The sequence below is a fragment of the Periplaneta americana genome, chromosome 9, assembly GCF_040183065.1.
Source record: "Periplaneta americana isolate PAMFEO1 chromosome 9, P.americana_PAMFEO1_priV1, whole genome shotgun sequence".
Taxonomy (NCBI): Eukaryota; Metazoa; Arthropoda; class Insecta; order Blattodea; family Blattidae; genus Periplaneta; species Periplaneta americana.
In genome coordinates, this window is record NC_091125.1 from 8,419,618 (window position 1) to 8,437,372 (window position 17,755).

Genomic DNA, 17,755 nt, shown 5'->3' on the forward strand with positions numbered 1-17,755 from the left:
TGGACTCGCATACAAACTGCGTGGAGGGAGATTCCCCAGGAACATATCCAGGAACTCTTTGATTCCATACCACGACGCTTAGAAGCTCTGATTGCAGCGCATGGAGGCTTCACTTCATACTGAAATCTCACGGTCACAGATCAGGTACAGTCCTGTAATTCTAATCCTTTGTGTATTGTCATGTATCTAAACTGTGATATCAATTTCATTTCAGTCACATGTATCCTTCATGGTGTTGCAATTTCTACAAACATCAATGTAATATAACACTTTACAAAATGTTCGGTTCTTCCTCATCCATGAGTTCGAAGTCCACTACATCCGTATGTTCATCCTCATCTTCACTCAGGTCTGCAACAGCAAGGTCCTGCTGCTGGTTGAACATTTCGGTGTAGAAGGTCAGGTTTGCATTCTGAAACCAGTCCTCCCCGAAGTGCAATTCCAGAACTCTTTCAATGTCCCTGTTGTTTGCTTCTTTAAGAATGACACCCATTGGAATGTAGTCCTTTTGGAAATGTTTACCTTTTTTTTGTTTAAACTTTTGGATTCGTCTTTTCACTGGTAACCATTCTCTTCATCATCTGTATCTTCTCCCTCAACACTAACAGAGTTATTGAAATAGGATACATCATATCCATCCGCACTCATTTCGGCAAAAGTCGAAAAAACTGCAAGATAATCACAGTAACCACTTCAAGACTTCAAGACATTTAACATAAAAGGTTAGAAGTCCCCGATAAAGCGCGGGCAGAAACTCTCAGCTGATGTCTTAAATGCAGCAGTATAGTCAATTTAACTATACGAGCAAAAAGTAGTTTTATTATCAGCGTCTAATAATATCTTATTCGTTATTTTAGTATGCTCAATGTAATCCTTATGGAGATCGAAATAGCAGCTTTTGCACCCGTAACTCTCAATATGGCCATGTGACATTTAGCAGGTTTTGCAAAAGTAAACATGGCATTGTGCAGTTAGCAGGTATTGCATCCTTACGCTCTCCACACATAGCAGGTTTTGCAACCGTATGCAATTTTATTTACTAGATATAAAGGGTTTAGAGTTGGATTTGTAACCGAATGTATGGCTTATTACGTAGCTAATAACGAACTAAAACCATGGTTACCATTATCTCATTTTTCATTTTTTTGACAGTTAGCTGGTTTTGCATCTGGGCTACTCTAAATACTTGTGTGTAATTTGACTAACTCGTCGTTGTTGTAAATATGTGTAAGTAATATTGTAAACATGTAAATAATCAAGGAATATGCTACGCGCATACATATTATATGGAGTGGTAACCTGTAGAAACGTTGCATTTTCGTTCCGCCGATCTATACCAGCAAACAGTCGCATGCTGTCGCTGGACTGTTCGTACCAACTAGTAAACACAGGTACTCTATACACCAGTACTAGTGAACCTCGTGGCGAACTGGGTGAAAGTGTCGTCCTAGTGATCACTGATCACTTATTTTATGAAGACTCTCAGAGTTGACCGGGCCATTTGCTATCTGGGTGAAACCGTTACGCCAGATCAATTCATTAACAAGGATCTATGCATCTGAATTTGTACCTGAAACCCCGTTCTAGTTAATTTGTGGGAGGTTTAGATTCCTAGCAATTACTACGTTTACTTTTAAACCTAGCAACTCACCTGACAGCAGACACACGTTATTAAAGGAAGTATTGTTCCTGTAAACAAAAACATTTAGCTTTCGGATACGCAATTCAACACGCATTCAAATAGCGGTTTGAAATCCCGCGTGTTTCCTTCCAAACAAATGACGGCTTTCCGCTGCTTCAATTTGGGAACATATTCCTCACTTCTCCGCTACGGTGTGGGAGGGGCTCGGCTTCAACACGACACAGCTTGGAGATTGCAAAAGTAAAGCGTAACGAAAGAATGCTTGTTTGTGGATGAACTTTATTTATTTATTTATTTTTATGTTTTATATTGTATATCAACTCATTACTTGACCGGTCACAACTAATCAGACTGAACTTTCAAGTCACATAGGGGATTCATACTCTTTACCGTGATTTCCTCACAGCTTTGAAATTACACCTTAACAGCGTACTCTGCGATCTAGAATCCAATATTATACGTTAAATGAAACAATAACATTAACAACTACTATAATGGATATCATACAACTTGTGTCGTCTACACGGTTTTTTTAACAAGTTTTTTTCAAACCAAATTACATATTTAATACTTGCTAATAAGGAGGCCTATTTTTTTTCTCTCCCACATTTGTGTTTTTCATTTACATAATTACACACCTTAAATTTATGTTTGAAGATTAGCTTACCTAATGGATACGTAAATACAGTTACCCTTGTAGGCAAAGTGACACATGTTAATAATCCACTAATCTTTGTAATTTAATAAATGAAATCAACTTTGAAAATGCTGACAGAAAATAAAAATTACACTTAATATATTGCATAGGCCAACATAATAATTAGTATATTTAATTTTTTGAACAGACTTGGATATAATGTTTTCGTTTAAATATACCGTCCATTTCAAAACCATAATATTGCAAACAAATTAACTTGCATTTTTATATAGGAACACCGTTCCTCTTGTGACATTGTTACATAGTGTTCTGAGATCAAATCTTAGTATTTATTTTAGAATTACGACCTTGAATCTAACGAAATTGATTTGTTATAATTGAAGAAGGTCAAATTGGTGGATATTTGATCGAGCATCACTTTGATATTTATATTTTACTTTAATCTTTTCCGTTTTCAGCATTTCTATATAGTCATTTACAGTTGGCAGTTCTGTTGTTAATTGGTAATGCAGCAACTGCCAGCCACACATGCAAGACTACATTATTTTCTGTTGGTGGGTCGATACAAAAAAGGACCTGATTCATACCATTCACACTCTGGATGTCTCCTATACTATACAGTCGTCTTTTTGCTTCTTCCCAAACAAATTTTGCAGGTCCACAGTTCGTTACACGATGTTTTTGTGTATCCAAAAACTTCCCCCCCCAGGCCGGTGACGCAGTGATATTGTGGCGATACTTCTTCTCTCTTCCGTTGGGATAATTCCATTGTTGTATTCGTATGCTGAAATCTTCCATGTGATAGGAATGTCTGCCAGGTGGAGGTTATTCCAGATTTTGAACCATCTCTCATTCGGGTATCGTTCCATTATATGTGGTGTCTGATAAGTGTCTTGCAGAATGTGCTGATATATCATTTTTGTTTGTTGCGGGCCATTTACCCCCAAAATATCTGCTGGGCATTTTTCAATCTGTTCCCAAGATTGTCTTATCAAGTGGGGTAATGTGGAGGTCCTCTTTCGTAGTTATGGTGTGTGATGTTCCCAGAAATTTATATCTACCTGGTCCCTCTTCCTTGTAGTACTCGCATTACGTTGCGTATAATAAGTGCTTGACATTTCTGTTTTACGGCTGTTAGCTGTCCCTTCTTTTTCTGTAGATATAATTGCGTTTTTTGAGCTTATAGAAATGCCCCTTCCATATATAATATTTTACAGCTTTATCCATGATGCATGAATATTTGTTAGTCATAGGCAGAACTTGAGTGATATACCATAATTTTGGCAGACAAAATACATTGACGTGCCAAATTTGCTGAAACAAATTAAGATTTCTGGTGATATTTTTAAACATTAAGGCTCGGCTGTTGGCAGTAACTTTTGACCAATTGCTTTCCACCATATCGTCAAAGGAAGTGCATTCTGTTAGACCTAATATATTTGTTTTAGATTTAATTGGGATGTTATTAATTGTTTGTTGTTGAGGCCATTTCCCTACGGGCAATAAAGTTGACTTTTGATAATTTATTTGGCGTTTGAGGCCTCACAATAAGTTTGCAAATGTCTGGTAGATATTCACACTCTTCGATGTCACGAAGCAGGAGGACAACGTCGTCTGCATACACTATTATTGTAAACATTGGTGTTGGTACTCGATTTCTAGAGTGCAGTACCTGATGTGCAAGTCGTATAAATGGTTCTACAATGTCGGCAAAAAGAAACATAGATAGAGGACACCCTTGTCTGACTGAGGCTTTTATTGGAATTCTTTTATTAATAAACTCATTAACTTGAATCTGAGAATGTGCCTTAGCGAATATCGCTTTAATGATATTAATTATGAAACATAGATAGAGGACACCCTTGTCTGACTGAGGCTTTTATTGGAATTCTTTTATTAATAAACTCATTAACTTGAATCTGAGAATGTGCCTTAGCGAATATCGCTTTAATGATATTAATTATTTTCTGAGGTATACAGAAGTGTTGCATGACTGCGTATAAATAATTGTGGTTCACTTTGTCGAAAGCTTTCTCAAAATCGAGCGATACCAGTGCACCACTTTCATTTGGATGTTCTTCACAGTATATTATGGTATCTCTGATGGCAGTGAGATTGTCTATGATGGACTTATTAGGGATGCCACATGTTTGCCCTATTTCAAAAATATCTTCAGACATAGGTCGAAAACGGTTGGCTAGAACTTTCATCAGTAGTTTATAATCGCTGTTTAATAGTGTGATGGGTCTATAATCGGCTACTCTACTAGGAGATTTCTTCTTCGGGCTGAGCGTCACCATACCGTCACTGGATCCATCAGTTATTTTTTGGGTATTAAAAGTATGGTTGAACAGTTCCAACAAATATTCTTTCATCACTACCCAATGTGTTTTATAAAACTGGTATGTTAGACCATCTGAACCGGGTGCTGTGTGTTTATGCGTTGAGTCTAATGCTTTCCGGATTTCCTCTTCTGTGACTGGATGTTACAGTTCTTCTTGCTGGATCACACTTAAGTGACGATTGATATGTGTGAGTAGTTTTTGTGTTTGCTGCTGCGAAATATTTGTATTTGCATACAGAGACGTAAAGTGTTTCTCAAATTCTGTTATACATTCGTTGTTTGTGTTGAGAGTTTTCCCAGCCGCCGTCTGAAGAATTTGACATGTTGTTTTTGCTTTTCTTTTACTAAGTGATAGAGGGCACGTTTTTCGTCTTCGTTTATTGTAGGAACTTTCGATCGAATTACTACTCCATACATTTTTTTTTCCTCTAAAGTGCATATTGTGCGTTTAACTTGACTGATTTCTTCCCATTTATTACCTTCTGTCTTGTGACGAGAATAAAGTTCGTTCAGCATCTGATAATAAAATTGAAGTGTAGCTCTACTTTCCTGTGCTCACAGATACCCCCGCAGACTGATAGAACGACTTAATTCCGGGTTTTATAATACGAAGCCATTTATGCATAATACTTAGAGGGGAATTTTTTACTCTGCGTTTTATATTTTCAAAATGATCATTAAAATTCTGATTCACATCATACAGTTGAAGTAAAGAGTTGTTTAGCTTGCAATAACTGCGTCCATACAAAGGAGGTAGTGTTTCGGTTATTGTTGACAATAGCACACAATCATGGTTGGAGAATGGAGTGGGGATGACTGTCACGTTGTATATGTCATTTGTATACCCTTCACTGATGTAAATACGGTCAAGTCGGGACGCACGGTTCTGTCTGTGGAATGTAAACGTTACGTTGTTTCCATGCTTATTTTCCCATGTGTCCACAAGCTCTAAGTCCGTCACTAGTGTTTTTAAAACAGGCGAGGGATTGTAATTCCCAGATTGGTCCTTGGCTTGTAACACACAATTCCAGTCTCCTCCGAGAATTAGCTGATTATATCGATGTCGTAGAAAGAAATGCAAGTCTTTACTAAGGAAGTTCTCTCGTTCAGTACGATTATTAGTCCCGGATGGGAGGTACACATTCACTATATGGGTGTCATTTAAAGTCAAGGATGTTACTCTACCACTTGGATAATCCTTCTATATTTTTTACAATAAAACCAGCACGATAAATTATAGCAGTACCTCTATTGTTTTCTCCTGTATGAACTACAAAATCAAATTGTGGTCCTAAAAACTAAACTTATCCATGTTTACTTCTTATAACAGTAATACATCTATGTTATTGTCTCTAATAAATTGACTCAATGCGTTTTGCTTTGATTTACTCTGTATGCAATTTATATTTAATGTAACATAGTTTCTTAAGATTACCATACTGAAAAAGTAAATAACTGTGTTCGCATATAAAGAATAGTTGCTAGGAAATGTACCACCACATTTCATAATAAATATTTGCAACAAAAAGCTTTAGCTTACGAAACACAGCCAAACTTTAAGGCAGTGTTATCTTCTGGCTAGAACCCGTTTCAACCGCGTTTTCTTTCTTGGTTCCTTTTTCAGTACGACCGTATAACGCGTAAGGATGGGGTCGCGTGTTGTTCTTAATTTTACCTATTGTACTAGTGTTCTGCGAATCTTTTTCTACGATGTTACTTGAATTTGCTATTTCTCTTTTTCGCGGCCTAGGATCTCGTATAATTTCATATTCTACTGTTGATTTCAGTTTTTTGTTAGGAGTTGCTTCTACCTACTGCTCTTGCGCTTTGCAGTCCACAGACATTGTTGTATCTTCTTCTGCTGGATGTTTCTCCTGATGTTGAATTTTATCCTCCATGTCTTTGTATTCTGCTTTGTTATTCTGTTCTTCAGGTGTTTGCTCTACAAAGTCCTCCGTTGCCTTCAAATAATTTACGTCATTTGACTTTTCTACAGACTTGATGACGGGTGCAGGAGGCGCCGGATGTGTTTCTTGTAATTCCATTGGGTCGGGCTGTTCGTCATGTATTTGCTCCGTCGTTAAAGTAGATTCGGTGTGCTCCGCGTCATAGGAAGATGGCGCGGAACACTGCCTAATCCCCGCAACAACGTCACTTAGCAGTAGTTTCCGGAGTTGAACACTCACATTCAATTTGGTTTTTCGTTTAGGGTTTAGGGCATTCTTCTTTTAGATGACCTGGCTCATGGCAGACGAAACACAACTGCGGTTGACCTACGTATGTTAATTGAACAGGGAAGCCAGCAATTTTTACTGATCCAGGAATATGTTGTTTAATTTCCATTTTTACTGCCCTAATTCCGTTGTTTACTGGGAAGGGAAAGGCTGTACTCCACTATTCGTTTCGTATTAAGGCAATGGTTCCATATCGGTTTAACACTTGTGTCACTACGGAGTTTGGTATTTCCGGGGGGAGGTTAAATACCCGCATTGTAAATGAGGGAAAATCCGCTTTGTTAATTATAACTTGTGTGTTTTCACCATTCCCATATTTCTATAGTGTTCGGGAAAAGTGAAACAAGTCAGTTTCCACAAACCTTTTTTGATAATTTATTGACAACTTACGGAACATCTGTTCGCTTGGAAAAAAAAAAAAAAAAAAAAAAGGTATTCCTCCCATTACAATAATTCATACAGAAAAAAATCAAATCGACATAAAGCAGTGTAAGTTGTCAATAAATTATCAAAAAAGGTTTGTGAAAACTGACTTATGTCACTTTTCCCAAGCACTGCAGATTTAAAAGGCACTTCCCCTTCATATGTTACTACTATTCTCTCAAATAAGTTAGGAGAAATTACCTTGAGATAAAGTGATCTTTCCTGTGTGTTGAGCTGTACCATGTCCAACTGATCTGCTGTTATCTTTAACTGCTGTTGTATCCATCGGTGCAGTTCGATTGCTGTAGGTCTCGTTGCCGTTGTCTCAAATTGAACCTTGATGGAGTTGACACGACGAAAGGTAGTCATTCTTGTTGAAATTCACTTAAAACACAACTATTTATATTAATTTATGTATATTGTCTGTTACTAATGTACCTTACTTGACCGCACTGTGTCACTTACATTGTAAACAATAAGAAACTTTACGTGCGCGTAATCAATCAGTTCTCGTCACGGTACACAAGCCGGATCGGAAACACACGACCTTCCTCTACCGTGGTCAGAACCACACTGGTTGAGAAGCTTTTGTCATCTAGTCTGCTGTCGAGAAATCTGAACGTTAGAATTTATAAAACAGTTATACTACCGGTTGTTCTGTATGGTTGTGAAACTTGGACTCTCACTTTGAGAGAGGAACAGATATTAAGTGTGTTTGAGAATAAGGTTCTTAGGAAAATATTTGGGGCTAAGAGAGATGAAGTTACAGGAGAATGGAGAAAGTTACACAACGCAGAACTGCACGCATAGTATTCTTCACCTGACATAATGAGGAACATTAAATCCAGACGTTTGAAATGGGCAGGGCATGTAGCACGTATGGGCGAATCCAGAAATGCATATAGAGTGTTAGTTCGGAAGATGGAGGGGAAAAAACCCCTTTGGGGAAGCCGAGACGTAGATGGGAGGATAATATTAAATTGGATTTGAGGGAGGTGGGATATGATGGTAGGGACTGGATTAATCTTGCTCAGGATAGGGACCAACGGCAGGCTTATGTGAGAGCGGCAATGAACCTCCGGGTTCCTTAAAAGCCATAAGTATATATATATATATATATATATATATATTAAAAACTAACAATTAGAATGAAATTTAAAAAATATTCCTAAGCCACACAATTTTATCCAAAGGTTTAGAGTCCTTAGGCCCAAGCCATTTGTTGAGTAATTATTGCAATATTTTATTAGCAGTTTTCCCATATGTGTAAGAAATGCATTCGCTCAAAACAATTTTTGTTAAAAGTGTGGCTTTGGACTATTTCATTCTCACCCATTCAGTTGATTTTAGCTATTTTATCTGCGTGTTTGAAATAGTGTTTAATTTTAATGTGCATTCAATTTTATTCATGTTATGATTTAATGAAAAAGCACTGTTGCAGTTATTGACTAATTAGATATATTAATACTAATTATTAAGTGCATATGTTAAGTAATGAATTACAGAATCGTTTGCAAAATCTTGAATATTTAAGTTGTCAATAATATTTACGTACTATATACTACAAGGCGTTAAAAAACAGGACACGTTTCGGTTATACAGTGGAACCGACACGCTACTGTACTCGTATGAGCTACCGAGACAAGATAGTGACATTAGCAGCAGTGCAGAATTTAGATCCCACAGCAGGCATTTGCCATTCGATATAGAGAAACAATAATATTTTGTGATCCGAGCTATGTTGTGAAATCGTAGCCTTAAGTGGCTTTCTTCTTTGTGATCCTTCTTCTGGTCCTTGTCCTTGTTGTGGTCCTTGTAACAATTCTTATTGTATTTGTCATGGTACTTGTGGTCCTTATCGTGGTTCGTATTTCTAGTCGTGAACCATATCGTAGTCGTTATTGTAATCCTTGTCGTGGTGCTTTCCGTTGTCCATGTCGTCATCATTATCGTAGTCCTTGTCGTTTTTTTCGTGATTCTTTGTCATTTTCTTGCCTTTGTTGTAGTCCTAACCATGGTCCTTTGTCATGGTTCTAATCGTGGCCTTAGTGCTTGTCGTAATGCTTGTCATGGTCCTTCTTGTGTCCATGTCGTAGTCATGACTGTTATCCGTATCGCGATGCATGACCTGATCTTTACTGCGGTCGTTGTTATTCTTGTCTTTGTGTTCGTCCGTTTCGTGGTCCTATAATGGTCGTTGTTTCTTTGTCGTAATAGTTGTGGTGGTCATTATTGTTTCCAAGCCATGGTGTCTTATAGCGATCATTGTCGTGGTGCATATCATGGTCCATTTCATGATATTTATCGTGGTCCTTGATGATTAAAAATAATGGAGATAATTATTACAGTTGTCTGAATACTATTTATTGATAAAATAAATAAAATAATAAAACTGGTTAGAAACCATACATGTTTCCGGGGCTATGCTCCCCCATCTTCAGTGGTTGTACCACGACTGCAACAAGAGAATGGAATGTATAAAGATCTTGAATATGCTACAAAATTATAAAATTTATAAAATACTAAGTCTGAGACAATATCGTTAAAAAGTAAAATGATCTAATGTATAGAATTGAAATTTCATTATAAACTTAATAAAAAATAAACTTGAGAATAGTTATTAAATATTGTTAAATGATATCTTATAGAAAAAATATGTATAATACAATTCTGATGATACAATATATAAATCTTAGATAATACTAATGGTGACCCAAGAATAATGTTAAAATGTCATATTATTATAGAATGTCAATGACAAGATGTGAATGTTATTCATACCAAAATATTTGGAATTAAAAATTAGCCATCAATGAAGTTAAAAACTGATGTTAAGATTTTAAAAAAGTTTCAAAAATAGAACTTATGTTCTTATACTATAAGTACAATCAGAATTACTTTAGAAGAATGAACACTACTACAATTTAGATGCAGAACTTACCTACGGTGTAGATATTCTACCGCGTGTCGTATCTTAAAGAGGACTGATTATGCTAAAGAGCAAGACAAAGAATACGTAACCAATACTACGTTGATCTTTTTTTGTTCGAACCGGAAGTGATGTAGAGGTCAAAGAGGATATTGTGACAGCGACGTGAGACTCGAACTCACGACCTATAGCAGATCCTGCAGAGTTGGCTAATCTGTCGTAGCGCACCTTCATCCTGTCGCTGGCCATCTTGAGGTGCTCTCTGGCCAGTTGGTGAACTCCATTCAACTTCTCGGTGAGTTCTGCCACATAGTCAGTCGCTGGCTGGTCGGCGCTGGGTGGCGTGCCAAACAGCAGATCACAGGGCAGGCGCAGCTCTCTCCCGAAGACCATGTTTGCCGGTGTCATCCCTGTTGTATCGTGGACCGAAGCTCTGTAGGCCAAGAGGAACAGTGGAACTCTGGCATCCCAGTCTCGCTGATGGTTGGACACCACCTTCCGCAGGTGCTCCTCCACGGTTTTGATGTATCGTTCCACCATGCCGTCGGACTGTGGGTGGAGGGGAGTGGTCCTGGTTTTATGCACCCCCAGACGCTCGAGCAATTCTCCCATCAGGTTGGATTCGAAGTTGCGCCCCTGATCGCTATGCAATTCCCGGGGCACCCCGAATCGGCAGATGAAGTTGTCAAGCAGCGCGTCGGCCACCGTCGAAGCCTCTTGGTTGGGAATCGCGTACACCTCTGGCCATTTTGTGAAGTAATCCATGGCGACTAGCAGGTAGCGGTTCCCGCGATCCGTGACCGGGAACGGTCCAGCAACGTCGATGGCGATCCTCTCAAAAGGAGCTCCCACGTTGTACTGCTGCATGGCTCCCCTGCTGCGTGTCCTTGGTCCGCGACTGGCTGCATAGGTGTCGCATCTTCGGCACCATTGTTCCGTGTCGGTTCTCTGATGCAACCAATAGAACCTCTGCCTTAACTTGTCCAGCGTCTTGTTGGCTCCCAGGTGGCCTCCAGTCACTCCAGCATGAGTCTCCTCCAGCACTTCCTTCACCTTGCTCCTGGGCAGGACAAGTTGTTCTATGCGGGTCCTTCCATCGGCCGACTCCCAAATCCTCTTCAGGATACCGTCCTTGACAGTGAAGGATTCCCAATGGGCCCAGTAGCTCTTGTAAGTGGTGCTATGGTTGGCGATATCGGCCCATACTGGTCTCTGGCCGGACTCCACATCACGCAGTAGCTGTCCAATGTTTGGGTCCTCCAGCTGCTCCCTCCTTATGGCGGCGTTATCCTATCCTGGGCTCGGCTGGGCGGCAATTGCTCGGACTGCGTGGGCGCCATCCCGCTCTTCTACTTTCAGGCAGTGTTTGCAGCCATCCGGGCATGGACGTCTTGATAAGGCATCAGCTTTGGAATGTTTCTTCCCTTGGCGGTGTTTGGAGGTGAAGTTGTACTCCTGCAGTCGTTGAACCCAACAGGCGGTCTGCCCCTCCAGATTCTTGAAGCCCAATAGCCAGGTGAGTGCAGAATGGTCTGTCCTCAGATGGAATTCCTGACCATACAAATATTTGTGGAAGTGCTTCAGGGCTTCCACAATGGCAAGAAGTCCTCGACACGTCCCTCTAGCTAAACAGAAGGAGATTGAAAGCCAACTGGAGGGCATGAAAGTAAGAGGAGTCATCGAGGAATCCGACAGCCCTTGGTCATCACCTGTGGTGCTGGTGAAGAAGAAGAATGGGGTCCTGCGCTTCTGCGTGGACTACAGAAGACTGAATGACGTCACCAAGAAGGACTGCTTTCCCCTTCCACGAATTGACGACACCTTGGACACCCTGGCCGGAGCAGAGTGGTTCTCGACGTTGGATCTCAAGTCAGGATACTGACAGGTGGCGCTACATCCGGAGGATAAGGAGAAAACGGCATTCTCTACAGGCCAGGGACTATGGCAGTTCACCGTTATGCCGTTCGGCCTCTGCAACGCCCCGGCTACATTCCAGAGACTAATGGAGTCCGTAATGAGAGGCCTGACATACGACACATGTTTGCTGTACCTTGATGACGTCATCGTGGTCGGCAAGACTTTCGGCGAACAACTGTCGAACCTGAGGAAAGTGTTCGAGAGACTGCGACAAGCCAGACTGAAGTTGAACCCGAAGAAATGTCATCTGTTCCAGAAGAAAGTCAGCTACCTGGGGCACGTAGCAGGAACCAACGGAGTGGCTACGGACCCGGAGAAGCTACAAGCCGTCAGAGGATGGCCGAGACCGAGGGACAAGCAGGAGCTGCGCCGCTTTCTCGGCCTCTGCACGTATTACAAAAGGTTCGTAGCTGGGTACGCCAACATCGCTAAGCCAACACCCAGCTGACCGAGGAGAAACGACAATTCCAATGGACGGACGAGGCGGAGTCATCCTTCCAGTCACTGAAAGAGGCGCTCTGCACTGCTCCTATACTGGGATATCCCATCCCTGGAAGGAAGTTCACGCTCGACACGGACGCTAGCAACGTAGGCATCGGCGGAGTACTCTCTCAGGAACAGGACGGGCAAGAGAGGGTGATTGCCTACTTCAGCCGAACACTATCCAAGGTTGAGAGAAACTACTGTGTGACGCGTAGAGAACTTCATGCCATTGTGGAAGCCCTGAAGCACTTCCACAAATATTTGTATGGTCAGGAATTCCATCTGAGGACAGACCATTCTGCACTCACCTGGCTATTGGGCTTCAAGAATCTGGAGGGGCAGACCGCCTGTTGGGTTCAACGACTGCAGGAGTACAACTTCACCTCCAAACACCGCCAAGGGAAGAAACATTCCAAAGCTGATGCCTTATCAAGACGTCCATGCCCGGATGGCTGCAAACACTGCCTGAAAGTAGAAGAGCGGGATGGCGCCCACGCAGTCCGAGCAATTGCCGCCCAGCCGAGCCCAGGATGGGATAACGCCGCCATAAGGAGGGAGCAGCTGGAGGACCCAAAAAATTGGACAGCTTCTGCGTGATGTGGAGTCCGGCCAGAGACCAGTATGGGCCGATATCGCCAACCGTAGCACCACTTACAAGAGCTACTGGGCCCATTGGGAATCCTTCACTGTCAAGGACGGTATCCTGAAGAGGATTTGGGAGTCGGCCGATGGAAGGACCCGCATAGAACAACTTGTCCTGCCCAGGAGCAAGGTGAAGGAAGTGCTGGAGGAGACTCATGCTGGAGTGACTGGAGGCCACCTGGGAGCCAACAAGACGCTGGACAAGTTAAGGCAGAGGTTCTATTGGTTGCATCAGAGAACCGACACGGAACAATGGTGCCGAAGATGCGACACCTATGCAGCCAGTCGCGGACCAAGGACACGCAGCAGGGGAGCCATGCAGCAGTACAACGTGGGAGCTCCTTTTGAGAGGATCGCCATCGACGTTGCTGGACCGTTCCCGGTCACGGATCGCGGGAACCGCTACCTGCTAGTCGCCATGGATTACTTCACAAAATGGCCAGAGGTGTACGCGATTCCCAACCAAGAGGCTTCGACGGTGGCCGACGCGCTGCTTGACAACTTCATCTGCCGATTCGGGGTGCCCCGGGAATTGCATAGCGATCAGGGGCGCAACTTCGAATCCAACCTGATGGGAGAATTGCTCGAGCGTCTGGGGGTGCATAAAACCAGGACCACTCCCCTCCACCCACAGTCCGACGGCATGGTGGAACGATACATCAAAACCGTGGAGGAGCACCTGCGGAAGGTGGTGTCCAACCATCAGCGAGACTGGGATGCCAGAGTTCCACTGTTCCTCTTGGCCTACAGAGCTTCGGTCCACGATACAACAGGGATGACACCGGCAAACATGGTCTTCGGGAGAGAGCTGCGCCTGCCCTGTGATCTGCTGTTTGGCACGCCACCCAGCGCCGACCAGCCAGCGACTGACTATGTGGCAGAACTCACCGAGAAGTTGAATGGAGTTCACCAACTGGCCAGAGAGCACCTCAAGATGGCCAGCGACAGGATGAAGGTGCGCTACGACAGATTAGCCAACTCTGCAGGATCTGCTATAGGTCGTGAGTTCGAATCTCACGTCGCTGTCACAATATTATTATCATAAATAGGTTTGTCGTTCAAATTATGAAGGTTAATGAGCTTGTCTTTATAAATTTCTATTGATTTCAATATATTTAATAATTTGCCTTTTCTGTTGGTGTGTAGAACTTCCATATCGGAATTAATATTGGTGAAAAAATGTTGACTGTTAAAAATATGTTCACTAAAAGCTGAATGCGAAGCTTCATGAGATGTATTTTTGTGTTCTTTATATCTTATGTTAAAGTTTCGGCCAGTTTGACCTATATATGTTGCTTCGTATTCTGGAAATTGACATTTCAGTTTATATACACCTGAATTATTGAATTTGTCAAAATTTGTAATAGGAAATTTATTAAACAAAATTTTTCCTAAGGAGTTGTTTGTTTTGTACGCTATGTCAAAGTTAAGTTTTTTTAAAAATGGAGGCAATGTTATGAACATAAGGATTTGTGTAAACAAAGCTTACGTAATCCTTCTTCTCTTTATTATTTGACAAATGGGTGTAATTTTTAAACTGTCTTTTTCGATTGGTTTGATAAATAATTCTATCAACTATTTGCCTATTGTAGCCATTGTCTGATTGTCTGTATTTAATCATGGTCCTTGATGATTCTGCCATGGTCTTTATCGTGGTCATTGTTGTCTTTGTTGTAGTTATACTCTGCTTTGTTGTGGTTCTTATCATAGTGCTTGTTTCCATTGTAATGACCTTTTTCGATCTTGTTTTTGTCATGGTCCCTAACGTGCCCTTGATCCTTATCGTGATCCATGTCGTGATTCTTATAGTCGTCTCTGTCTTTGTCCATTTCGCGTCCTTATATTGGTCCTAGTTGTCTCTAGCATGGTCCTTACCGTGATAATTGTTGCCTTTGTCATATTTTTTTATTGTGAACATTGTTGTCTTTGTTGTGGTCCTAGTTGTCATTGTAATGGCCCTTATCGTTCTTTCTGTTTTTGTCATGGTTATTATTGTGGTCCATGTCGTGGTTCTTGTCTTCGTCCTGTGACGCTTCTTACATTGGTCCTTGTTGTCTCTGGCATAGTCCTTATCGTGATCCTCATTCTTTTTTCCATGCTTTTTATCGTGATCATCGTTGCATTTGTCGTGATCTTCATTGTAATAGCCCCTTATCTTACTCCTTGTCTTTGTCGTGGTCTTGGTTCTTATCGTAGTCGTTGTGATCCTTATCGTAGTGAGTGTCGCGGTCCTTAAAATGGTTCATGTTATGGTTCTTATCATCCTGAATCTTGTGGTACGTGTCGTGGACCATGTCGTGATCCTTATCGTAGTCCTCGTCCTTATCCTTATCGTGATTCTTATAGTGGTCCGTATTCTCCTTCGCATAGTCCTTAGCACTGTCTTGGTCTTTATTAACCTTATAGTAGTGTTTGTCATGGTTTTTATTGTGATACCATAGCATTTATCGTGACCCATGTTGTTATTCTTATCGTGGTCCTTGTCTTTGTTTTGTTGTTGTCATGGGTCTTAACATCGTCCTTGTCTTTGACGAAGTCCTTATGATGATTATTCCGTGGTCCATGTCATGGTACTTTTCGTGATCGTTGCCGTAATATCTTGTAATGATCCTTGTTGTCTTTGCCACGGTCCTTATCGTTGTCACTGTTGTCTTTGTCATATTTGTTATCTTAATCCTTGTCTTTGTTGTGGTCCTTATCATGGTTCTGATCGTGGTATTTGTTGTCTTTGTTATGATCCTTATCATGGTCTTGATCCTTATCGTGGTTCATGTCGTGACTCTTATCATGAACTTTGTCCTTATCGTGGTCTAATTCGTCATTATTATCGTGACCCTTGTCTTTATCCATATCGCTTTTCTTATATTGGTTCTTGTTTTCCTTGGCATGGTCCTTATCGTGATCCTTATTATTTTGTCTTGGTCCTTGTCGTCTTTGACATGTCCCTTATCGTGATCTATGTTGTCTTTATTGTGGTCATTGTTGGCATTGTAATAATCCTTATTGTCCTCCTTACTGTTTTTTCATGGTTCTTAATAAGTATTTGTTGTCTTTGTTACAGTCCCTATCTTAGTAAATTTCGAAGTCCTTATCGTGGTCCATGTCGTGGTATTGATCGTAATCCTTGCCGTGGTGTTTGTCGTGTTTCTTGTAGTATATTATCATGGTCCTGATTTTGGTCCTTATCGCGGTGCTTGTTGTTTCGTGGTCCTGGTCCTTTTAATCCTTATGGTGGTCTATGTCGTGGCATAATCCTTGTGGTGTTTGTTGTGTTTCTTGTATGTAACCATGGTATTGATCTTTGTCCTTGTCTTGGTCCTTGTTGTCTTTGTCGTGGTCTTTACGATGTTCCTTGCTGTCTTTGCCATATGTCTATATTTGTCATTTCAAAATTAATATTGTTTTTTGCACTTCGGCGAATGACTTTCGTGATACACAGTATATTTCAATCTTTCATTAAAGGAAAAAAATCAAGGACGTAAAAAGAGACCTATACCAGAAATACACAGACAACTCATAACATTTTGCACTGGTGTGCACTTTGGAGTAGGATGAAAATAGGCCTATGCATGCACGACCAGATGTCTTCCTGGGTACGTCGATATCGAGTTAACCGCGCTGTAAAAGTTTAACTTCCAAAGACCAAGAGTCATCTCATTCTTTTTAAGGATGACTACGTTTCTTTGCATATGACGACAAAACTTTTGATACAAATGTGTGCAGACACATGAATTTAACTTTTTTTTTTTTTTTTTTTTTTTTTTTTTTTGAATTAGAAGAATCTGTTGGAATTTATAACTTTTATAGACGTTTACATCCACAAAATTCTCGCAGAACTAAAATTTTACAAATTCCTTCTTTGCGTCGGAAATTGAAACCTATGATATATACTGGTGTAAACATACGTATTTAACACTTTGTAAACGAATTAGCACAATCCGTTGGAATTTATAGTTTTATTAACGGTTATACAAATCGCGTTCTTGTCTCCTGAAAAGAAAGATTTTCCCGTATGACTTGAGGTTTTCCCGGGGTTTGATGTAGAATAACTCTTCTCGGGTTCTCAGCCAGGTGAGTTGGAGATTTGCTTCCAAGCTTTCGACGGCTAGCTCTGCTTGAAGGGAAGAAGATGGCAGAGCTAGCCGTCGAAAGCTTGGAAGCAAATCTCCAACTCACCTGGCTGAGAACCCGAGAAGAGTTATTCTAAAGATTTTCCCATTCGTAAGTGATGCATTAACAAGTTTATTTATATTTCCATAGGACAGTGAAACTTTTCATACAAGTGTGTGCAGACACATGAATTTATCATTTTTTAAGGAATTAGAAGTAACTGTTAGTATTTGAAATTTTTATAGTCGTGTTCATCCATAAAAATCTCGCAACACTAAAATTATACAAATTTTCTCCGCTGCTTTGGAGGTCGAAACCTATGGAAGGGGTAGATACTGGTGTAAGGAGACATGTTTAACTCTTTCTGAAAGAA